Here is a 24864-nt window from a genome sequence, read left to right as displayed (position 1 = left end):
ATCTGCCTGGTACAGTTGAAACCGTGATTCATCTGTGAAGAGCACACTTCTCCAGCCTGCCAGTGGCCATCGAAGGTGAGCATTTGCCTACTGAAGTCGATTATGACTCTGAACTGCAGTCAGGTCAAGACCCTGGTGAGGACAACAAGCACACAGATGAGCTTCCTTGAGACGGTCACAGTTTCTTACAGCTTGTACAGAAATTCTTCAGTTGTGCAAACCCACAGTTTCATCAGCTGTCCGGGTGGCTGGTCTCAGACGATCCCACAGGTGAAGAAGCTGGATGTGGAGGTCCTGGGCTGGCATGGTTGCACGTGATCTGCGGTTGTGAGGCCGGTTGGACATACTGCCAGTGCCAAATTCTCTAAAGCAATGTTGGAGGCGGCTTATGGTAGAGAAATTAGCATTCAATTATCTGGCAACAGCTCTGGAGTTAGCATGCCAATTGCACGCTCCCTCAACTTGAGACATCTGTGGCATTGTGTTGTGTGAAAAAACTGCACATTTTAGAGTGGCCTTTTATTGCATCGTCTGGATGAGCGGTTTGCTGATGTCAATATTGTGAACAGAGTGCCCCATGGTGGCGGTGGGGTTATGGTATGGGCAGGAATAGGCTATGGACAACGAACACGATTGCATTTTATCGATGGCAATTTGAATACACAGAGATACCGTGATGAGATCCTGAGGCCCATTGTCGTGCCATTCATCCGCCGCCATCACCTCATGTTTCAGCATGATAATGCACGGCCCCATGTCACAAGGATCTGTACACAATTCCTGGAAGCTGAAAATGTCCCAGTTCTTCCATGGCCTGCATACTCACCAGACATGTCTCCCATTGATCATGTTTGGGATGCTCTGGGTCGACGTGTACGACAGTGTGTTCCAGTTCCCACCAATATCCAGCAACTTCACACAGCCATTGAAGAGAAGTGGGACAACATTCCACAGGCCACAATCATCAGCCTGATTAACTCTATGCGACGGAGATGTGTCGCGCTACGTGAGGTAAATGGTGATCACACCAGATACTGACTGGTTTTCTGATCCAAGCCCCTACGTTTTTTTAAAGGTATCTGTGACCAACAGATACGCATCTGTATTCCCAGTCATGTGAAATCCATAGATTAGGGCCTAATTTATTTATTTCAATTGACTGATTTCCTTATATGAACTGTAACTCAGTAAAATCTTTGAAATTGTTGCATGTTAAGTTTATATTTTTGTTCAGTGTAGCAAAGTGGTTAGCTTTGTAGTTAGATAGCTAGCTAACTGGCTTGACTGTTTATCAATCAACCAATCACATTTATTGATAAGGCCCTTTTTACATCAGTAGATGTCATGAAGTGCTATACAGAAACCCAACCTAAAACCGCAAACAGCAAGCAATGCAGATGTAGAAGCACGGTGGCTAGGAAAAACTCCCTTGAAAGGCAGGAACCAGGCTCTGAGGGGTGGCCAGTCCTCTTCTGGCTGTGCCGGGTGGAGATTATAAGAGTACATGGCCATTTAAGGCCAGAATGTTCTTCAAGATGTTCAAACGTTCATAGATGACCAGCAGGGTCAAATAATAATCAGTGGTTATAGAGGGTGCAACAGGTCAGTACCTCAGGAGTATATGTCAGTTGGCTTTTCATAGCCGAACATTCAGAGGTTGAGACAGCAGGTGCGGTTGAGAGAGAGTCGAAAACAGCAGGTCCGGGACAAGGTAGCACATCTGGTGAAATGGTCTGGGTTCCCTAGCCGCAGGCAGAACAGTTGAAATTGGAGCAGCAGCACGACCAGGTGGACTGGGGACAGCCAGGAGTCATCAGGCCAGGTAGTCCTGAGGTAGTCCTCCTCCGGGAGGGGAGGGAGAGATGGAGAGAGAGAGAATTAGAGGGAGCATACTTAAATTCACACAGGACACCAGATAAGACAGGAGAAGTATACCAGATTTAACAGACTGACCCTAGCCCCCCGGTACATGGACTATTGCAGCAAAGATACTGGAGACTTGTCAACGATGTAGTGATGGTGTGGTGGGGAATCAGGCGCAGAAGCAGAGGTACAGTCCAACAAGACTTTACTATGCAAAATAATCCACAAACGGCAGGAGGCCAAACAGACGCGCACAGGCGTCAACACACGATCGCACGAAAACACAGTGCGCAAAACTCTCCTAAACAGAGGAGGACACTACTAACACTGGCGTACTGGAAAAATAACACAGCTACGCAACCATCTGACAAGCGACAGAAAAACCCACCATAAAAGGACCAAGCAGCGTGTCAAGCGGCAACAGGATCCACCTACACAGGATTTATATCCACCCATAAAGGATTCATGGACATGGGAGGAGATTCTGGATGGTAAGGGGCCTTGGGCACAACCGGGAGAATATCGCCGTCCTCGTGAAGAGCTGGAGGCAGCTAAAGCCGAGAGGCGGCGATATGAGGAGGCAGCACGGAGGCAAGGCTGGAAGCCCGAGAGTACTACCCAAGAATTTCTTGGGGAGGAAGCGCCGGGTAAGGAGAGAACGCTGGTGGATGTCCTCCTCGGCTGGGGACATATTACGCAGGAGGAGGCCGTCCGGTACTGGAGGGCGATGAAGGGGGGAGAACCTGGCAGGAGAGGAGCAACGGCATCAGCAGGGCCATCGTCGGAAGGACGAGAGGCAACCCCAAAAAAATTTTTTTGGGGGGCACATGGCTTGGGCGCCTGGGCAGCAGGAGGCTGCCACAGGGAGATGTGGAGAGAAGGCTATCGGATTACGGGAGCCATTGGCGAGTAGAGGGAGGGAAGTTGTTGTGGCACGGCGTGAGAGACTGAGGTGTGTTACCAGTCCGGTCCGGCCCGTTCCTGATCCCCAGTTAAGGCCAGTGGTGTGTGTTCCCGGTACGGACCGGCCTGTTCCTACTCCACGCACCAGGTCCACGATGTGCGTCACCAGCCCAGCCCGGCCTGTTCCTGCTCCACGCACGAATCCTACGGGGTGCGTCACCAGTCCAGCCCGGCCTGTTCCTGCTCCACGCACGAAGCCTACGGGGTGCGTCGCCAGCCCAGCCCGGCCTGTAGCTGCTCCCCGCACTAGCCCTGAGATGCGTGTCCTCAGCCCGGGACCACCAGTTCCGGCCCCACGCATCAGGCCTACAGTGCGTCTCAGCCGGCCAGAGTCTGCCGTCTGCCCAACGGCGCCTGAACTGCCCGTCTGCCCAACGGCGCCTGAACTGCCCGTCTGCCCAACGGCGCCTGAACTGCCCGTCTGCCCAACGGCGCCTGAACTGCCCGTCTGCCCAACGGCGCCTGAACTGCCCGTCTGCCCAACGGCGCTTGAACTGCCCGTCTGCCCAACGGCGCTAAAGCCGCCCGTCTGTACTGAGCCTGCAAAGCCGCCCGTCTGCCATGAGCCTTCAGAGCCGTCCGCCAGACCGGAGCCGCTAGAGCCTTCCGCCAGACAGGAGCCGCTAGAGCCTTCCGCCAGACAGGATCAGCCAGAGCCTTCCGCCAGACAGGATCAGCCAGAGCCTTCCGCCAGACAGGATCAGCCAGAGCCTTCCGCCAGACAGGATCAGCCAGAGCCTTCCGCCAGACAGGATCAGCCAGAGCCTTCCGCCAGCCATGAGCAGCCAGATCCGTCAGCCAGCCATGAGCAGCCAGATCCGTCAGCCAGCCATGAGCAGCCAGATCCGTCAGCCAGCCATGAGCAGCCAGATCCGTCAGCCAGCCGCGAGCAGCCAGATCCGTCAGCCAGCCATGAGCAGCCAGATCCGTCAGCCAGCCACGAGCAGCCAGATCCGTCAGCCAGCCATGAGCAGCCAGATCCGTCAGCCAGCCATGAGCAGCCAGATCCGTCAGCCAGCCATGAGCAGCCAGATCCGCCAGAGCCGTCCAGCCAGGATCCGCCAGAGCCGTCCAGCCAGGATCCGCCAGAGCCGTCCAGCCAGGATCCGCCAGAGCCGTCCAGCCAGGATCCGCCAGAGCCGTCCAGCCAGGATCCGCCAGAGCCGTCCAGCCAGGATCCGCCAGAGCCGTCCAGCCAGGATCCGCCAGAGCCGTCCAGCCAGGATCCGCCAGAGCCGTCCTAGCCAGGATCCGCCAGAGCCGTCCAGCCAGGATCCGCCAGAGCCGTCCAGCCAGGATCCGCCAGAGCCGTCCCAGCAAGGATCCGCCAGAGCCGTCCAGCCAGGATCCGCCAGAGCCGTCTAGCCAGGATCTGCCAGAGCCGTCCAGCCAGGATCCGCCAGCCAGCCAGGATCCGCCAGAGCCAGCCAGCCAGGATCCGCCATTCAGTCCGGTGCTGCCCCTTAGCCTGGTGCTGCCTCTTATCCTGGTGCTGCCCCTTAGTCCGGTGCTACCCCTTAGTCCGGTGCTGCCCCCTTAATCCAGGTGGGTTAAATTGGAGGGTGGTCATTTGGAGGAGGCTACGAGAGTGGGTAGTGACTATAGTGGGGTGGTGGTCAAGCCCGGAGCCGGAGCCGCCTCCGAGGAGCAACACCCACCCAGCCCTCCCCTATTGTGGGGTTGTGAGGCGCGGTCGCAGTCCGCGCCTTTAGGGGGTACTGTCACACTCTGGCTCCGGGACTTGTATTTTGAGTCAGGGTGTGTTCGTTTTGTTGGGTTTTGGGTAGGTTATGTTGTGTTATTGGGTGTGTTTGGTTTTGTTGGTTTTGATTAGTCATGTGACTCCCAATCGGAGGTAACGAGTGTCAGCTGTCGGCTCGTTATCTCTGATTGGGAGCCATATTTAAACTGTGTGTTTTCACCTTGTGTTTGTGGGTTTTTGTTCCGTGTTCAGTCTTTGTACTGTTGGACTTCACGTTTCGTCGTTGTTTATTGTTTTTCGTGTTGCACTTTATTAATAAAGTCATGTTCACTTCAAACGCTGCGCTTTGGTCTACTCCCTTTGAAGACGGTCGTGACAAGACTGAGACGGGTGAGTCGGGGGACACTGTGGCCCCGTCCGACGATACCCCCGGACAGGGCCAACCAGGCAGGATATAACCCCACCCATTTTGCCAAAGCGTAGCCCCCACACCATTAGAGGGATATCAACAGACCACCAACTTACTACCCTGAGACAAGGCTGAGTATAGACCACGAAGATCTCCTCCACCGCACGAGCCTGAGGGGGCGCAAAACCGGATAGGAAGATCACGTCTGTGACTCAACCCACTCAAGTGACGCACCCCTCCTAGAGACGGCATGGAAGAGCACTAGTAAGCCAGTAACTCAGCCCCCGTAATAGGGTCAGAGGCAGAGAATCCCAGTGGAGAGAGGGGAGCTGGCCAGGCAGAGACAGCAAGGGCGATTCGTCGCTCCAGTGCCTTGCCGTTCACCTTCGCACCCCTGGGCCAGACTACACTCAATCATAGGACCTACTGAAGAGATGATTCTTCATTAATGACTTACAGGTCGAGACCGAGTCTGCATCTCTCACATGGATAAGCAGACCATTCCATAAACATTTAGCTCTATAGGAGAAAGCCCTGCCTCCAGCTGTTTGCTTAGAAATTCTAGGGACAATAAGGAGGCCTGCGTCTTGTGACAGTAGCGTACGTGTAGGTATGTACGGCAGGACCAAATCGGAGAGATGGGTAGGAGCACTGTCTGTGCTAGTGGCAGACTCCACTAAGCTGTCAAGCTTGCTAACAGCCTGCTGCCTGGCCTGCACCCTATCTCATTGTGGAGCTAGAGGAGTTAGAGCCCTGTCTATGTTCATAGATAAGATGAGAGCACCCCTCCAGCTAGTATGCAGTCCGTCACTCCTCAGCAGGCCAGGCTTGGTCCTGTTTGTGGGTAAGTTCCAGAAAGAGGGACAGAAAACAGTTTTCAACCAGCGATTGAGTTGTGAGACTGCTGTAGAGCGCATCACTCCCCCTAACTGGGAGGGGGCCAGAGACAATTGCTCGATGCCGACACATCTTTTTAGCTGATTTACACGCTGAAGCTATGTTGCGCTTGGTGACCTCTTGACTGTTTCATCCTAACATCGTTGGTGCCGACGTGGATAACAGTATCCCTATACTCTCTACACTCGCCAGTTTTAGCCTTAGCCAGCACAATCTTCAGATTAGCCTTTACATCGGTAGCCCTGCCCCCTGGTAAACAGTGTATGATCGCTGGATGATTATTTTTAAGTCTAATATTGTGGGTAATGGAGTCGCCAATGACTAGGGTTTTCAATTTGTCAGAACTAATGGTGGGAGGCTTCGGCGGCCTGCGTAAGAAGCTGGATCTGGAGCTGTGTGTTCGCCCTCCGGTGCTGCAGGCCTCTCAGATCCACATGAAGAACAAGGGGACATCGGGGTGAGACACACTGCTCTAACAAACTTAAACACCAACACACTCCCATCATCTCAGAGCACCAGTGTATACTGTTATGAATCCACAGAGCACTCGATCTTCACTGGGATTTTACATTTACAGTTATTCAAAACAGCAAGGCCACTTGTCTTAGTTTCTGGTCTCAATTAGCCACAAGGTCCTCCAACACCACAGCATCCAGCAGCAGTCAGGACAGTGTTTCCTTGGTGTTGGAAGGCATCAAGTAAGCTGTGCGCTTCCAGAAGACCATCTCTGAGGCCTGGCTCAAGGTAGGGAGAATAGGCAACTCTACAGAGGTTATATCAACAGCCAGTAAATGTATTTCCCCATGTGACTCTCCCTGTGTTGTTCTGCAGGCCATAGATAATGTGGACGCAGCAGAGTAAGTCACACCTTTCTCAGATTCTCCTCTTCTCTCTGTTCCTATAATTGCATAGGGGCTGAAACTTGTCAGATCAAATCAAATTGTATTTGTCACATGCGCTGAGTACAACAGGTGTAGACCTTACAGTGAAATGCTTACTTACAAGCCCTTAACCAACAATGCAGTTTTAAGAAAGATTACCTAAAAAAATAAAAGTAACAAATAATTAAAGAGCAGCAGTAAAATAACAATAGCGAGGCTATATACAGGGGGTACCGGTACTGAGTCAATGTGCGGGGGCACCGGTTAGTCGAGGTAATTGAGGTAATATGTACATGTAGGTAGAGTTATTAAAGTGACTATACATAGATAATAGACCATTAAAAGGGGGGGAGTGCAAATAGTCTGGGTAGCCATTTGATTAGATGTTCAGGAGTCTTATGGCTTGGGGGTAGAAGCTGTTTAGAAGCCTCTTGGACCTCGACTTGGCGCTCCGGTACCGCTTGTCATGCGGTAGCACAGAGAACAGTCTATGACTAGGGTGGCTGGAGTCTTTGACAGTTTTTAGAGGGCCTTCCTCTGACACTGCCTGCCAGGCCTCCCGAGTGGCGCAGTGGTCTAGGGCCCCTCAGGGGTGAGCACGCACCCCTGAGGGGCCCCCGTGTTGAGGATCAGGATCCAGTTGCAGAGGGAGGTGTTTAGTCCCAGGGTCCTTAGCTTAGTGATGAGTGAGGGCACTACGTTGTTGAGCTGTAGTCAATGAATAGCATTCTCATAGGTGTTCCTTTTGTCCAGGTGTGAAAGGGCAGTGTGGAGCGCAATAGAGATTGCATCATCTGTGGATCTGTTGGGGCGGTATGCAAATTGGAGTGGGTCAAGGGTTTCTGGGATAATGGTGTTGATATGAGCCATGATCAGCCTTTCAAAGCACTTCATGGCTACAGACGTGAGTGCTACGGGTCGGTAATCATTTAGGCAGGTTACCTTAGTGTTCTTGGGCACAGGGACTATGGTGGTCTGCTTGAAACATGTTGGTATTACAGACTCAGACAGGGAGAGGTTGAAAATATCAGTGAAGACACTTGTCAGTTGGTCAGCGCATGCTCGGAGTACACGTCCTGGTATTCCGTCTGGCCCTGCGGCCTTGTGAATGTTGACCTGTTTAAAGGTCTTACTCACATCGGCTACGGAGAGCGTGATCACACAGTCGTCCGGAAAAGCTGATGCTCTCATGCATGTTTCAGTGTTACTTGCCTCGAAGCGAGCATAGAAGTAATTTAGCTCGTCTGGTAGGCTTGTGTCACTGGGCAGCTCGCGGCTGTGCTTCCCTTTGTAGTCTGTAATAGTTTGCAAGCCCTGCCACGGTGTAGTACGATTCGATCTTAGTCCTGTATTGACGCTTTGCCTGTTTGATGGTTCGTCTGAGGGCATAGCGGGATTTCTTATAAGCTTCCGGGTTAGAGTCCCGCTCTTTGAAAGCTGCAGCTCTACCCTTTAGCTCAGTGCGGATGTTACCGGTAATCCATGGCTTCTGGTTGGGGTATGTACGTACAGTCACTGTGGGGACGACGTCGTCGATGCACTTATTGATGAGGCCAGTGACTGATGTTCCTGTTTGCTTATGGCCGTATACAGTTCATTGAGTGCGGTCTTACTGCCAGCATCGGTTTGTGGTGGTAAATAGACAACTATGAAGAATATAGATGAAAACTCTCTTGGTAGAGAGTGTGGAGCAAAACCTTGAGACTTCCTTAGATATCGTGCACCAGCTGTTGTTTACAAATATACATAGACCGCCACCCCTTGTCTTACCAGAGGCTGCTGTTCTGATGTCCAGAAACTTTTTTCGATCATAAGAGACGGAAGCAGCAACATTATGTACAAAATAAGTTACAAACAATGCGAAAAAATAAACAAAATAGCACGGTTGGTTAAGAGCCGATAAAACGGCAGCCATCCCCTCCGGCGCCATTCTTGTAGAATGACTTGTTGATACTAGTTGATTCTGTCTCTCCAAGTGATTCTGATGTTCCTGTGTTGTGTCTTTCTGTCTGTGTGCATGTGTGTGTCTGTTGGTCAGGTCATTGACTTGCTGGTCCTGTTCATCCTGCACTCCATCAATGCCAACCACAGCCGACGTGGAGCCGAGAGGGTGCTGAAGGTCAAAGTGAGAGCAGGACAGATCCAGGAGGCTCTGCTACAGAAGACCTTCAGGGGCTATGCACAGGTGGGACAGTCCTGTTACAGTAGTCCTGTCTCTCCAAGTGAAGCTGGTCTTAAACCTATATATCCCTGTTGCTCTGTTAGATCAAAGACCAATAAAGCTACAATTTGAGATTAGTTTTTCAGCAAAACGGCAGCTGAGGGATCAGGCTGGGACTGAGGAAAGAGAGGCCGATATAGAATAGAAATGCTATAAGGTAAAGATGAGCTGTGTGACTGAGGTGTTAACGTGGTGCTGATGCTGTGTGTGTTTCAGGTGATGCGAGGTTACTTCCCCTCCATCCTGGCCCTGGCCCAGAGTCTGCTGCGCTCCCCTGACCCCTGTGTGGTGCCTTTCGGTGGACACGTACCGACACTCATTCACTGCCTTTGACTCCTACTGCCAGCAGGTATGTGTGTGTGCGCGCATGTGCGTGTGTGTATAATTGATATGTCTTCATGTATGCATGCTGGCTAAAATATGCTTCACATGCTTATTTCCATTGTCAAGAGTTTTCTGTTCTTGTTCCCCGTGTGAGTGTGTTCAATGGTATTGTATGGTTCTTTCTATTGAATTTTACTTCCTCATGATGCCATCTATTTTGTGAAGCGCACCAGTCCCTCCTGCAGCAAAATACTTATTTCCCCCATTAAAATGCAAATCAATTTATAACATTTTTGACGTGTTTTTCTGGATTTTTTGTTGTTATTCTGTCTCTCACTGTTCAAATAAACCTACCATTAAAATTATAGACTGATAATTTCTTTGTCAGTGGGCAAACGTACAAAATCAGCAGGGGATCAAATACTTTTTTCCCTCACTGTAGGACTCGTTTTACTGTGGATATAGATACTTTTGTACCTGTTTCCTCCAGCATCTTTACAAGGTCCTTTACTGTTGTTCTGGGATTTATTTGCACTTTTTGCACCAAAGTACGTTCATCTCTAAGAGACAGAACGCGTCTCCTTCCTGAACGGTATGACGGCTGCGTGGTCCCGTGGTGTTTATACTTGCGTACTATTGTTTGTACAGATGAACGTGGTACATTCAGGCATTTGGAAATTGCTCCCAAGGATGAACCAGACTTGTGGAGGTCTACATTTCTTTTGATTTTCCCATGTCAAGCAAAGAGGCACTGAGTTTGAAGGTAGGCCTTGAAATACATCCACAGGTACACCTCCAATTGACTCAGATTATGTCAATTAGCCTATCAGAAGCTTCTAAAGCCATGACATCATTTTCTAGAATATTCCAAGCTGTTTAAAGGCACAGTCAATTTAGTGTATGTAAACTTCTGACCCACTAGAATTGTGATACAGTGAATTATAAGTGAAATAATCTGTCTGTAAACAATTGTTGGAAAAATTACGTGTCATGCACAAAGTAGATGTCCTAACCGACTTGCCAAAACTTGTGGAGTGGTTGAAAAACAAGTTTTAATGACACAAACCTAAGTGTATGTAAACTTCCGACTTCAACTGTATGTACAAGTAGAGTTGAGATGTGTCTGTTATTGGAACTCTGTGAAGCATTTATTTGGGCTGCAACTTCTGAGGCTGGTAACTCTAATGAACGTATTCTCTGCATCAGAGGTAACTCTGAGTCTTCCATTCCTGTGGCGTTCCTCATGAGAGCCAGTTTCATCATAGCGCTTGATAGTTTTTGCGACTGCACTTGAAGAAACTTTCAAAGTTCTTGAAATGTTCCGTATTGACTGACCATGTCTTAAAGTAATGATGGACTGTTGTTTCTCTTTGCTTATTTGAGACATTCTTGCCATAATATGGACTTGGTCTTTTACCAAAAAGGGCTTTCTTCTGTATACCCCCCCTACATTGTCACAACACAACTGATTGGCTCAAACGCATGAAGAAGGAAAGTAATTCATTTACATTTTAGTCATTTAGCAGACGCTCTTATCCAGAGCGACTTACAGTTAGTGAATACATATTTTTTTATACTGGCCCCCCGTGGGAATTGAACCCACAACCCTGGCGTTGCAAACGCCATGCTCTATCAACTGAGCTACATCCCTGCCGGCCATTCCCTCCCCTACCCTGGACGACGCTGGGCCAATTGTGCGCCGCCCATGAGTCTCCCGGTCGCGGCCGGCTGCGACAGAGCCTGGATTCGAACCAGGATCTCTAGTGGCACAGTTAGCACTGCGATGCAGTGCCTTAGACCACTGCGCCACTCAGGAGGACTAATTCCACAAATTAACTTTTAAGAAGGCACACCTGTTAGATGAAATGCATTCCAGGTGACTACCTCATGAAGCTGGTTGAGAGAATGCCAAGAGTGTGCAAAGCTGTCATCAAGGCAAAGGGTGGCTATTTGAAGAATCTCAAATATAAAATATATTTTGATTTGTTTAACACTTTTTTGGTTACTACATGATTCCATATGTGTTAGTTCATAGTTTTGATGTCTTCACTATTATTCTACAATGTAGGAAATAGTAAAAATAAAGAAAAACCCTTGAATGAGTAGGTGTGTCGAAACTTTTGACTGGTAGTGTACGTTTCAACATCAATGCCCTCAGAATGTGATATCCCAACAATGCTACCAAAGTAACCCCTGCTACCATTAACACTGCCCATGATGCATACTTCAAGATACTCCTCAATGTAGAAAATAGTAAAAATAAAGAAAAACCCTTGAATGATTAGGTGTTCTAAAACTTTTGACTGGTACTGTACATATATTTATTTTTTGTATTTTACCTCCTTTTTCACTCAATTTCAATTGCGATCTTGTCTCATCGCTGCAACTCCCCAACGGGCTCGGGAGAGGCAAAGATCGAGTCATGCATCCTCCGAAACATGACCCGACAAAACGCGCTCCTTAACACCACACCAATGTGTCTAAATAAAACACTGTTCAACTGACGACCAAAGTCAGCCTGCAGGCGCCCGGCCCGCCACAAGGAGTCGCTAGAGCATGATTAGCCAAGTAAAGCCCCACCGGCCAAACCCTCCCCTAACTCGGACAACGCTGGGCCAATTGTGCGCCGCCCTATGGGACTCCTGGTCATGGCCGTTGTGACACAGCCTGGGATCGAACCCAGGTCTGTAGTGACGCAACTGTCTCATCGCTGCAACTCCCCAACGGGCTCGGGAGAGGCAAAGATCGAGTCATGCATCCTCCGAAACATGACCCGCCAAAACGCGCTGCTTAACACCACACCAATGTGTCTAAATAAAACACTGTTCAACTGACGACCAAAGTCAGCCTGCAGGCGCCCGGCCCGCCACAAGGAGTCGCTAGAGCATGATTAGCCAAGTAAAGCCCCACCGGCCAAACCCTCCCCTAACTCGGACAACGCTGGGCCAATTGTGCGCCGCCCTATGGGACTCCTGGTCATGGCCGTTGTGACACAGCCTGGGATCGAACCCAGGTCTGTAGTGACGCCTCAAGCACTGCGATGCAGTGCCTTAGACCGCTGCGCCACTCAGGAGGCCCTTGTAACTATAATTTTTATGCCTACTGTTAGCAATAGCCCATATTAGCAGACTTACACTGAGTATACCAAACATTAAGAACACCTTCCTAATATTGAGTTGCACCACCCCGCCCCCCCCAACCTTTTTCCCTCAAAACAGACTAAATTCTAAATAAACATGGACTAGCATTCCACAGGGATGCTAGCCCATGTTGACGCCAATGCTTCCCACAGTTGTATCAAGTTGGCTAGATGTCTTTTGGGTGGTGGACCATTCTTGAAACACACGGGAAACTGTTGAGCATGAAAAACCCAGCAGCGTTGCAGTGCTTGACATAAACCGGTGCGCATGGCACCTACTACTATACAACCGTTCAAACATATTTTGTCTTGTCTATTCACCTTCTGAATGGCACACATACACAATCTATGTCTCAATTGTCTCAAGGCTTAAAAATCCTTCTTTAACCTGTATCCTCCCCTTCATCTATACTGATTTAAAGTGGATTTAACAAGCGGCATCAATAAGGAATCACAGCTTTCACCTGGATTCACCTGGTCAGTCTATGACATGGAAAGAGTTATTAATGTTTTGTATACTCAGTGTATTTAATTTCAAACTTCACATTTCTCTAGTATTGGCTACTTATCGTGATTATCGATATCAGTTACAGTGCCTTCAGAAAGTATTCATACCCCCCTTGACTCACTGTCTTCTTGGTAAGCAACTCCAGTGTAGATTCGACCTTGTGTTTTAAGTTATTGTCCTGCTGAAAGGTGAATTTGTCTTGCCCATTCACCCAGTCTGATGGAAAGCAGACTGAACCAGCTTTTCCTCTAGGATTTTGCCTGTGCTTAGCTCCATTCCGTTTCTTTTTATCCTGAAAAGCTCCCCAGTCCTTAACGATTACAAGCATACCCATAACATGATGCAGCCACCACTATGCTTGAAAGTATGGAGAGTGGTACTCCGTAGTAATGTGTTGTTTTGGATTTGCTCCAAACATAACACTGTATTCAGGACAAAAAGTTAATTGCTTTGCCACATCTTTTGCAGTATTACTTTAGTGCCTGGTTGCAAACAGGATGCATGTTTTGGAATATTTGTATTCTGTACAGGCTTTCTTCTTTTCATTCTGTCAATTAGTTTAGTATTGTGGAGTAACTACAATGTTGTTGATCCATCCTCAGTTTTCTCCTATCACAGCCATTAAACCCTAACTGCTTTAAAGTCACCATTAGCCTCATGGTGAAATCCCTGTGCTGTTTCCTTCCTCTCTGGCAACTGAGTTAAGAAGGATGCCTGTATCTTTGTAGTGACTGGGTGTATTGATACACCACCAAAGTGTAATTAATAACTTCAACATACTCAAAGGGATATTCAATTTCAGCTTTTTGTTTTTTTTACCCATCTACCAATAGGTGCCCTTCTTTGTCTTTGTGGTTGAATCTGTTTTAAATTCACTGCTTGACTGGGGGATCTTACAGATAATTGTATGTGTGGGGTACAGAGATGAGGTATTCATAAATAAATCATGTTAAACACTTTTATTGCACACAGAATGAGTCCATGGAACTTATGTGACTTGTTAAGCACATTTATTGAACACACTTATTGACTCAAGACATTTCAGCTTATCATTTTTATTAATTTGTAAACATTGTGTGTAGGCCAGTGACAAAAAAATCTAAATTTGATCCATTTTAAATTCAGGCACAAAATGTGGAAAATTCAAGGGGTATGAATACTTTCTGAAGGCACTGTAAATGTCCTTGATAAATGGTTGGTACGGTCGGTGTCTATAATTTTTGTTTTATTGTCCCAGCTCTACGCACAAGTACAAGTACTTTTTGAAAATGAAAACACTTCAGGTAGCTCATGTATGGCTACTAACACTGCAGCAGACACATGCATGTTTCAACTCAGCCTGCTGTGCTGGGAATGGTGTAGACATGCTCTGGTTCTTGCCGTTCTAATGGGAGGTTGTGCGCGTGTGTGCATGTGTTTGCAGGCTGCCCTCTGATCCTGACTGACATGGATGTGGTGGAGAAGTCAGAGAGCCTGTCCAAGACTGATAGAGAGTTCCTCTGTGGCTTGCTCTTCCACACCATCAACTGGTTTAGAGAGGTAAGTACAGCTCTGTCTTAGACAAGGGATAATGGGATGTCTTAGACAAGGGATTTATGGTCTATAGCAAGACATGTATACTTTTTCCGGAGATGAGATTCAACACTTATTGTGGTGGTTTTCTTGCAGAGGGTACTGGTAAGAAGAGAGAAGCCCCTGCTAAGAACTCATCAGCAGACAGCTCTCAGCTGGAGGAGGGCACGGAGGCAGAGGAGACCCAGCAGGTTAACACACACACACACACCTACACACACCTCTGACCTCTCACCTTTGTCACAGGATGTGACTTTTACATACAATACTCTCTTTTCCAGGGGTGGAATTAAAATGATATTTTCTTGTGTTCCCTCTACCCCTGCAGGACCATCCAGACAATGAGAAGGTTCAGGGGGTCAGTCTAGTGTCCTACCGGCCCTTCTTCAGGGAGCTGGACATGGAGGTGCTCAGTGTGCTGCAGTGTAGCCTGCTCTCCCGCTCTCTGCTGGACAGTGAGCTCCACAGCAAGGTAGAACACCACCCATCCCAGAGCCTGGACACATCACACACACAATACTCCCTCAGGGTTGGGCTCTTATTCCATTTGAACTCCGCCAATTATGAGATGGATGGAAATTAAATTACTGAATTGAAAAATCATAATAAAAGTGTTAGGCAATTATCACATTCTCTGAATTGACCCAGTTTACGCCAAATTGTCTGCAACCTTGTTCCCTGTATATGTCTCATACACACTAAAATAAAGGGACACTAGCTAGAATCCCTCCAATGTGTCTGTGTGCTGTAAAGAGATGCTGTGGACCTGTGTAGGTGCGTGAGGAGGTGCAGCTGGGCCCAGCAGAGTTAATCTTCTTGCTGGAGGATATGTGGCACAAACTGGAATTCAGTCTGACTGCTGCCCCTGCCAAGAGAGCTCCATTCTTCAAGGTAGGACACGCACGCACATACACACACACATCAGTTTCTCTTTCATCCTCCATATTGTCTCCTGGCTGCAGGGAAAGACAGACAAGTTTGTGGGTTTCTCCCACCTGTAGCCGAAGAGCCCTAAGGACATCGCCGCCTGCTGTGTCCAGCTGCTGCCCACCTTCTGCACCCACCTGGAGAACTGCCACAATCACTTCCAGATACACACACAAGACACACACACAGCTTCATGTTTTTTTGGTGCTCGGCACACATTTAGCTCATTGTTGTAGTGTCCCCCTTTGTGACTGTCTTTCCTGCTGTGTGCAGACTCTGCTGTCTAAAAACCAGGGGGTGGTGGACGCCCCAGGTCTGGATGTGAAGGAGCACCAGCTGCTGTCCTCAGCCTACCAGCTTGTCCTACAGGTCCTACACACCTCCTTCAGCTGGTCAGTCACACCTCAACACACCACCTGCACACTCCTGCCTTTCAGGACCATATCATCACAGTGCCTCACCTTCCAGGAAATTACAATTACTCAGGGTTTTGCAATTGTGGTCCTGTAGAGGTTGGTGTTGGCTTGTTTTGTTCCAGCCCAGCTCTAACACACCTGATTCAACAAATGGGAATCAGGTGTGTTAGTGGGCTGCAACAATAGCCAGGAACAGGTTTTCCCATCTCTATGGATCTGGCGGTGTAGCCTACAGTCCTGTCAGTTGTATCAGTAGCTGTGGTGAATGACTCTTGTCTCGTTGTGTGTCAGGTCTGGTTTTTCCCAGCCAGAGCACCGTGGCCTGCTGAAGAGAGCTCTGGGAGTGCTGGCTGACCAGCTGAAAGAGGGAGGGCTTGAACTGACCCTGGACCAGCTCATCAAGTGAGTGGTGAAACATTCCCTATCAGATAATAGCCAGTGTTTGTGTGTGTGTGTGTGTGTGTGTGTGACAAGTATGGTAAAGCTGTTCTTCCCTATCTCTCTGGTCTTCAGACACAGCTTTGAGTACCTGCTGAACTTCCGCAGTACGGTGCCCAGCCTCAGCTTAGCTCTGTGTCTCTCCCAGCTGCGAGAGAGAAGGGCACCAGGCTACATACAGGGAGCAGACCGGTGAGACACACACACGCTAAATCAGTCTCTATAGGATTGATGCAACAGTAAAATGGACTGTATCAGGATTAATTCAATTTCAATCCTGTCAATTCCGAAGATTTATTGATATTCTGAAAAGTTGCCTTTATTTTAAATGAGGATCTGTTCAGTAGATAACGGTCTCTCCCTCTAGCAACCCTAGTCCATTAGTTATTGTGCCAGGAGTGGGTGACTGTCAGCGGAGACGGAGAGAAAGGACCCAAACACAATGAGACTCTCCAAACTCTCCTTAGGGGTGTGTCTCGCAAGGATTCACTGATGATGTAGAGCAGTTAATGAATTAAGGTGGCCGTTGGGTCTTAGTATACTACAGACACTGGAAAGTAGAATTTACTCTATAGGGGAGTCCCAACCTTCTTGTAACCTCATTTATTGCAGCTCTTCTCCTGCTATTATGGTTGCCATGCTCCCACTGGCTGTAAGGTGAATAATACTATTCTGAGTGTTCATGGTGTTTTTGTTCCCTTCTCTCCTCTACACTCCCCCTCTCTGTAGTATTTACCTAGAGCACACTGATGATGTTCTGAAGGCAGTGGAGGAGATAGCTGGAGAGGGCATCCCTGAGCTCCTCAACACAGCAGCCAAAGACGCCAGCTCTAGAACTTGGCCCACTCTCAACAGGTAGGTCCTGGTACATATGTGTACAACTATCACTATCTCTCCTGACCTCTATACGCCCATATGGGTGGTTACATTGACCACCTGCCAATCTTTCCCCCTCTCTCTCACTAGGCTGACGTTCCTGGTGTTCTCTATGGGGATGATGGGAGAGCTGGAGAAGGCTGTGAGGAAGATTCCCCCTGGCAGGCACAACTGGACACACATACACAGACAGGCACAGAGGAACTGCCAGTGGAGCAGATGCAAGCTAGCTGGTTTGTGGGCGCTAGTAGATATTGTGCAGTGACTATGATACGCTTGTGTGTGACTGCATACATTCAGCAAGCATTAGTGTGTACTGTGTGTGATCTATAATTGGACATTTACCCTTTTCTGTGTCCAGGTGAAGAGTGAGAAGCTGCTGACATGGAACCTGGCTGTCAGAGACTTCCACATCCTGGTCAACCTGGTCAAGGTACTGAGTCTGTTTGCGCTAGGAGCTAGTCATGAATGGGTTAACCCTTATTCAAACACATGATGTGTCTAGAATGTGTTATGATTGTTCAGTTCACTATGGAAGATGTATGGCTGGAAATAGCATTTAAATTACTGTGCCCACGCTAAACGAGAAGCGTGTAAACATGTATTCCCCCGGGTGTTCTGCCTCTCCAACACACACTCTGGATGGAGGGAGATTAAGCCATCTGTCATGCTCTGCTGGCTCCATGCCGCGTGTGTGCAGTGGTGTGTGTTTGTATGTGTGTTTGTTGTGTGTGTACGTGTGTGCAGGGGTGTGTGTGCATGTGGATGGGCTCTCTGCTGGCTGGGTTTGGGTGTTGAGGAGCTAGAGGTAGTGTGTGTATTCGAATGTGTCTCCTCCATCTTCTCCTCGCCAGGTGTTTGACAACAGACCAGTGTTCAATGTGTGCCTGAAGGTGAGTCTCAGTACATTGGCACTGGCTCTGCCTGTCACAGTGTCAGACACATTCCATAACTATAATATTACCTGTCTTTTTAGGTTGTTGTTGTTGTTGTTGTTGTCTAGTATGGCAGTCTTTCCTGAAGCTGGGGATGCCATTGTTGGATTTCAGTTTTAAAAAGCACAAGGTACAGCCAAAAGACTGAGGGGAAAATACTAGAGAGAATGGTTTATTTCAAATTCAATAAGGCGACATTACATGGTGTCAATAGCAGCTAATGCTGAATTATTTGACACAATTTACAATAATCATAAATACATAATACACAAGAAATCCATCAACACAATAAAATCTACAACTTTAAAATAGTCAGTTGTTCAGTGGTTCAGTGTAATTGGTGTGTGTGTGAGACTGTGTGTGTTTGTGTGTGTCCGCGCTGACTCAGGAGGATGTCCAGAGCCTGCTGAAGACCTTCCAGCTCAGCACCAGGCAGCTCCACCACATGTGTGGACACTCCAAGGTACAACCCAGCCTCCAACACTACTCCTGTCCTCTCCACAGAAACCTTCTGTGTGGATGAAATATTTGAGAATGATGCTAGCCAACATATGAAGACAAAATTACATCCCTCTGATATGCCATCTACACTGAGTGTACAAAACATTAGGAATACCTGCTCTTTCCATGACATAGACTGACCAGGTGAATCCAGGTGAAAGCTATGATCCCTTATTGATGTCACTTGTTAAATCCACTTCAATCAGTGTAGATGAAGGGGAAGAGACAGGTTAAAGAAGGATTTTTAAGCGTTGATACAATTGAGACATGGATTGTGTATGTGTGCCATTCAGAGGGTGAATGGCCAAGACAAAAGATTTAAGTGCCTTTGAACGGGGTATGGTAGTAGGTGCCATGCGCAACGGTTTGAGTGTGTCAAGAACTGCAACACTGCTGGGTTTTTCACGCTCAACATTTTCCCTTGTGTATCAAGAATGGTCCACCACCCAAAGGACATCCAGCCAACTTGACACAACTGTGGAGTCAACAGGGGCCAGCATCCCTGTGGAATGCTTTCGACACCTTGTAGAGTCCATGCCCTGACGAATTGCTGTTCTGAGGGCAAAAGGGTGTGCAACTCAATATTAGGAAGGCGTTTCTAATGTTTTTGTAGACTCAGTGACTATCAATGACGTTGATTATGGGGACGTGTGTGATATGAAAAGGTATGTTTTGTCATACTATTTGTTTGTGGTGTTGTGGTGACCTGTGGTGTTCTTGCCAAGATCTACCAGGACACCATTCTGACCAACCATGTGCCAGCCCTGAAGAAGAGCCTGGAGCAGTTTGTGTACACAGTGAAGGCCATGCTCATCCTCAACCACTGTCAGGAGGCCTTCTGGCTGGGCAACCTCAACAACAGAGACCTCAAGGTACTGGATGGGTCACTGACTACCGCACCGAGAGGGTGTGTGTGTGTGTGTGTGTGTGTGTGTGTGTGTGTGTGTGTGTGTGTGTCTGTGTGTGGTCTCACCATGTGGGTGATTTCCCTATGGGCTCAGTGTGTACAGTGGCTTGTGAAAGTATTCATCCCCCCTTGGCATTTTTCCTATTTTGTTGCCTTACAACCTGGTATTAAAATTGATTTTTTTGGGGGTTTGTATCATTTGATTTACACAACATGCCTACTACTTTGAAGGTGTAAAATATTTTTTATTGTGAAACAAACAAGAAATAAGACAAAAAAAAATTGAGCGTGCATAACTATTCACCCCCCCAAAGTCAATACTTTGTAGAGCTACCTTTTGCAGCAATTACAGCTGCAAGTCTCTTGCAAGTCTCTAACCACTGGGATTTTTGCCCATTCTTCAAGGAAAAACCGCTCCAGCTCCTTCAAGTTGGATGGGTTCCGCTGGTGTACAGCAATCTTTAAGTCATACCACAGATTCTCAATTGGATTGAGGTCTGGGCTTTGACTAGGCCATTCCAATACATTTAAATGTTTCCCCTTAAACCACTCAAGTGTTGCTTTAGCAGTATGCTTAGGGTCATTGTCCTGCTGGAAGGTGAACCTCCGTCCCAGTCTCAAATCTCTGGAAGACTGAAACAGGTTTCCCTCAAGAATTTCCTTGTATTTAGCGCCATCCATCATTCCTTCAATTCTGACCAGATGCTGCCACCACCATGCTTCACTGTGAGGATGGTGTTCTCGTGTGATGAGAGGTGTTGGGTTTCCGCCAGACATAGCGTTTTCCTTGATGGCCAAAAAGCTCAATTTTAGTCTCATCTGACCAGAGTACCTTCTTCCATATGTTTGGGGAGTCTCGCACATGGCTTTTGGCGAACACCAAACGTGTTTGCTTCTTTTTTTCTTTAAGCGAGGTAGTCACCTGGAATGCATTTCAATTAACAGGTGTGCCTTCTTAAAAGTTAATTTGTGGAATTTCTTTCCTCCTTAATGCGTTTGAGCCAATCAGTTGTGTTGTGACAAGGTAGGGGGGGTATACAGAAGAAAGCCCTATTTGGTAAAAGACCAAGTCCATATTATGGCAAGAACGGCTCAAATAAGCAAAGAGAAACGACAGTTCATCATTACTTTAAGACATGAAGGTCAGTCAATCTGGAAAATTTCAAGAACTTTGAACGTTTCTTCAAGTGCAGTCGCAAAAACTATCAAGCGCTATGATGAAACTGGCTCTCCTGAGGACCGCCACAGGAATGGAAGACCCAGAGTTACCTCTGCTGCAGAGGATAAGTTCATTAGAGTTACCAGCCTCAGATATTGCAGCCCAAATAGATGCTTCACAGATTTCAAGTAACAGACACATCTCAACATCAACTGTTCAGAGGAGACTGCGTGAATCAGGCCTTCATGGTCGAATTTCTGCAAAGAAACCACTACTAAAGGACACCAGTAAGAAGAAGAGACTTGCTTGGGCCAAGAAACACGAGCAATGGACATTAGACCGGTGGAAATCTGTCCTTTGGTCTGGAGTCCAAATTGGAGAGTTTTGGTTCCACCGCCGTGTCTTTGAGACGCAGTGTAGGTGAACGGATGATCTCCGCATGTGTAGTTCCCACCGTGAAGCATGGAGGAGGAGGTGTGATGGTGTGGGGATGCTTTGCTGGTGACACTGTTTGTGATTTATTTAGAATTCAAGGCACACTTAACCAGCATGGCTACCACAGCATTCTGCAGCGATACGCCATCCCATCTGGTTTGGGCTTAGTGGGACTATCATTTGTTTTTCAACAGGACAATGACCCAACACACCTCCAGGCTGTGTAAGGGCTATTTGACCAAGAAGGAGAGTGATGGAGTGCTGCATCAGATGACCTGGCCTCTACAATCACCCGACCTCTAACCAATTGAGATGGTTTGGGATGAGTTGGATCTCAGAGTGAAGGAAAAGCAGCCAACAAGTGCTAAGCATATGTGGGAACTCCTTCAAGACTGTTGGAAAAGCATTCCAGGTGAAGCTGGTTGAGAGAATGCCAAGAGTGTGCAAAGCTGTCATCAAGGGAAAGGGTGGCTACATTGAATAATTTTTTTAAACAATTGTTTGGTTACTACATGATTCCATATGTGTTATTTCATAGTTTTGATGTCTTCACTATTATTCTACAAGGTAGAAATTGTATAAATAAAGAAAAACCCTTGAATGAATAGGTGTGTCCAAACTTTTGACTGGTATTGTATGTGTAAATGATAGATGCACACACACACACACATACTACATGGTAATGTTTTTAAATGTATGTACATTTAAAAGTATTTTGTCTGTAATGTCTTTTTTGTTATGTGTCGGACCCCAGTAAGACTAGCTGTCACCATTGGCGTCGGCTAATGGGAATCCTAATAAATCAAATCAAATAGATGCCTTTGTCTTGCAGGGTGAGGAGATCCTCTCTCAGCCCTCAAAGGGGAGTGATGAAGAGGAGGAGGAGGAAGGCTCCCAGCTGCCTCAGGAGCAGTCAGAGGATGAGGTACAAGCCATAAACGTATAAAGCTACTGTATTGAGTTAAATGTAATTGCTAAAATAATTTCTCTCTTTGTTACATATTTGATTGAAACACAATATACTAATTTTGTTTTTTTTGTAACCTTTCATTTTCTTCAAGCTTTCTGTCTATTGTAATCCCAAGAACAGTTAGATTTGTAGAGGATCCTTATGTAGTGAACATTGAGGTTTACAGGCAGCTATAAGGGAAATGGGCATCTGTGTGTGGAACACTGGGCTGATAAGATAAGTTGTACGGTTTCTGTTCCTAGCTAATCATTACTGGCAAGATCCAGAAAACAACAGTGAGGCAGGTTCAGGAGCACTGAGCCATGTTGTTAGACAGTAGCCCTCTAGTCTACATAAATGGGGTGATTTGCCGTAGAGTACAGCATCCTTCTAAAACACTGCTCAGTTTGTTTATCACACATGGCCACTTCCCCAGCTTCCTCTGCTTGCAAAGGGAGATGTTTTCCAGTCTAATGCCCTGCTGTGGCAAAATTACAAAGCTCAATTTTTACTGTTTCTTTCAGGCCCAGGAGAGTGACTGAGGAGAGGAAGAATGGCAACAGGAAGGAAGAGGGGAACAATGATGAAATCGCAGATGACTCGGATGATTAGGACAATGTGGAGGAATACTGTCGACTCTGTGAGCTCTTGACCTTTTGGTGTCAACAAACTCTAACCTTGCATAACCCATATCCCTTTGCCCACTCAGATAGGAATAGGTCAGGGAGAACAAAGAGGCGATTCCTAGTGTCTTGCTGCCATTGAGAACATTGACATTTAGTGGATTTCTGGGGAAGGAGGGGTCACTGTTAATGAGTGTTCAAAACGCTGCAAACAGCATTAGAGTGCTGAACTGTTTCAAACGCTAATGTCTGAGGCCAAATAGTTATAATTTATTTAACAATCCCTTGAAAACGGCATGCAGTTATTCAATGGTTTTAGCAGAGCTGCAGGTCTCCTTGCCCCTCAGCAGGTAAATCGAAAGATCTGCACCTTATTGTGATATTTATTAGTAACGACCTATTATAGGTCATAGGCCTATTTCATAGAAGTCTGGAAACACTGGGCAGTTACATTAATCAGTGTTTGCAAATGTGAGAGAGCCTTGTATGTCTAGTTTTTGTCACTGTCAAACATTATAACATTATCTTTGTTTATGAACTGGGTCCCTAGATGATGGAGCAACTGATATAATGTGATGTACTGTATCATTCAAATATATACAAGTTAGTCTTGTTCCCAGTCTCACAAGCTTGATTCATTACCTGAAACTGTAGTAGATAATGCAATGGACTCCATTGAGTGGTAAGGCAAAAGCAACCGACTGTAGACAAAGGTTGAGGAGTGAAGTTGGGGGAGGTGCATCTGCAAAAGTCGGACACTAACCACATTTCCATCCACAGTTTTAATGCGAATAAAGTCATAGCATATTTTTTTTTAAATCACATCTGTGATGGAAAGTTTCGGTAGAATTTGATAAATGCCGACAGAACATTTTCTTGCTCAACATGGTAGAATCGTTTTGTGTCTGTAAAATGTATTATTTGAGAAATGTTGGTGGAAACTCTTTTATGCGCAAATATTAATATAATAACCATCATATTGAAGTAAACTTAGTCACACAATATGGTGATATGTTGTGTGGTCCTCCCACTATGACTCAGGAAACCATGCAGTTTAAAGGCTACAGATGAAATAATGTATGATGAACTTCACAGGGTGGTGAAAGTGAACAGTGATCTTGATGCCCTATTACAATAAATATCGAGGGTCTTATTCTGGTGACATGATGATCGATGCTTAAATATTCTGGCTTTTATCCATAATAATCTCATCATGTAGACTAGCGTACACGAGCTGTTGGCTACAGCGCGTGTGCCAAGACCAGAGTATGCACATTTGCTATTTAACTCAACAGTTTTTGTGACAAAACTATCGATAGTTTAAAATGTGATGGAAACATATTGAACTTTAGATTTTTATTCGGTACATGAAAATTTAGTGCACACAAAATGTAGTTTTCACTTATGTCAGGGGTGTCAAACTCATTTTAGCTCAGGGGCCACATGGAGGAAAATCTTGGAGGAAAATCTATTCCCAAGTGGGCCGGACCGGTAAAATCATGGTATATATAACTGCTCCCGAGTGGCGCAGTGGTTAAAAAACAACAACTTCAGATTGTTTTCTAAAAAAACTTTTGTTTTAATACTATCAACATAAAACATAAAGCTGGAGCCTGAGGACAGTGTGTCCAAAATAGTACAAGCACAACATCACTATTAATCATAAAACACCTCAAGTTTATTTGAAAATTCTAAAGAAAAAGAACACACAAACACACAATGCCTCAGTGATTCACAGAACTGTTTCACAGATCACAGAACTATATCAGGGTGTCATTTCTCAGGCAGAAATGTAGATACAAATAATGAAATCCTGTTCCCCAAACAAGTGCAAGAATAGGTTAAATATACAAATAAAATAAAAATAAATTAAAAACAATAGCACATCAACATAAAAACATATAAACATAAAGCTGGAGCCTGAGGACAGTGTGTCCAAAAGCACAACATCACTATTAATCATAAAACACCTCAAGCTATTTGAAATTCTGAGGACAAACAACACACAAACACACAATGCCTCAGTGATTCACAGAAGTATATCACAGATCACAGAACTATATCAGGGTGTCTCATGCAGCACTTTAAGTGGGGTTGCATAGTTTATTTGACTCCTGATACCTGGCATCTTTAGCTTTCACCAGCGCATCAATATCAGGCGTCACATCCTGAGTGGCAGCCAACTTCAGGATGTGATTCAAGTGCTTGTGCATGAGCCT

At 46.7% G+C, this 24864-nt stretch overlaps 1 pseudogene; it reads left to right on the top strand.

Moving 5' to 3' along the window:
- Positions 1 to 23260, top strand: part of LOC121578764 — a 33165-nt pseudogene extending 9905 nt beyond the window's left edge.
- Positions 23261 to 24864: the final 1604 nt, after the last annotated feature.

This window comes from Coregonus clupeaformis, chromosome 12, assembly GCF_020615455.1.
Source record: "Coregonus clupeaformis isolate EN_2021a chromosome 12, ASM2061545v1, whole genome shotgun sequence".
In the NCBI taxonomy this organism is placed as follows: domain Eukaryota; kingdom Metazoa; phylum Chordata; class Actinopteri; order Salmoniformes; family Salmonidae; genus Coregonus; species Coregonus clupeaformis.
The sequence above is the reverse complement of the archived record's forward strand: the minus strand, read 5'-3'. Positions and strand labels throughout refer to the sequence as shown.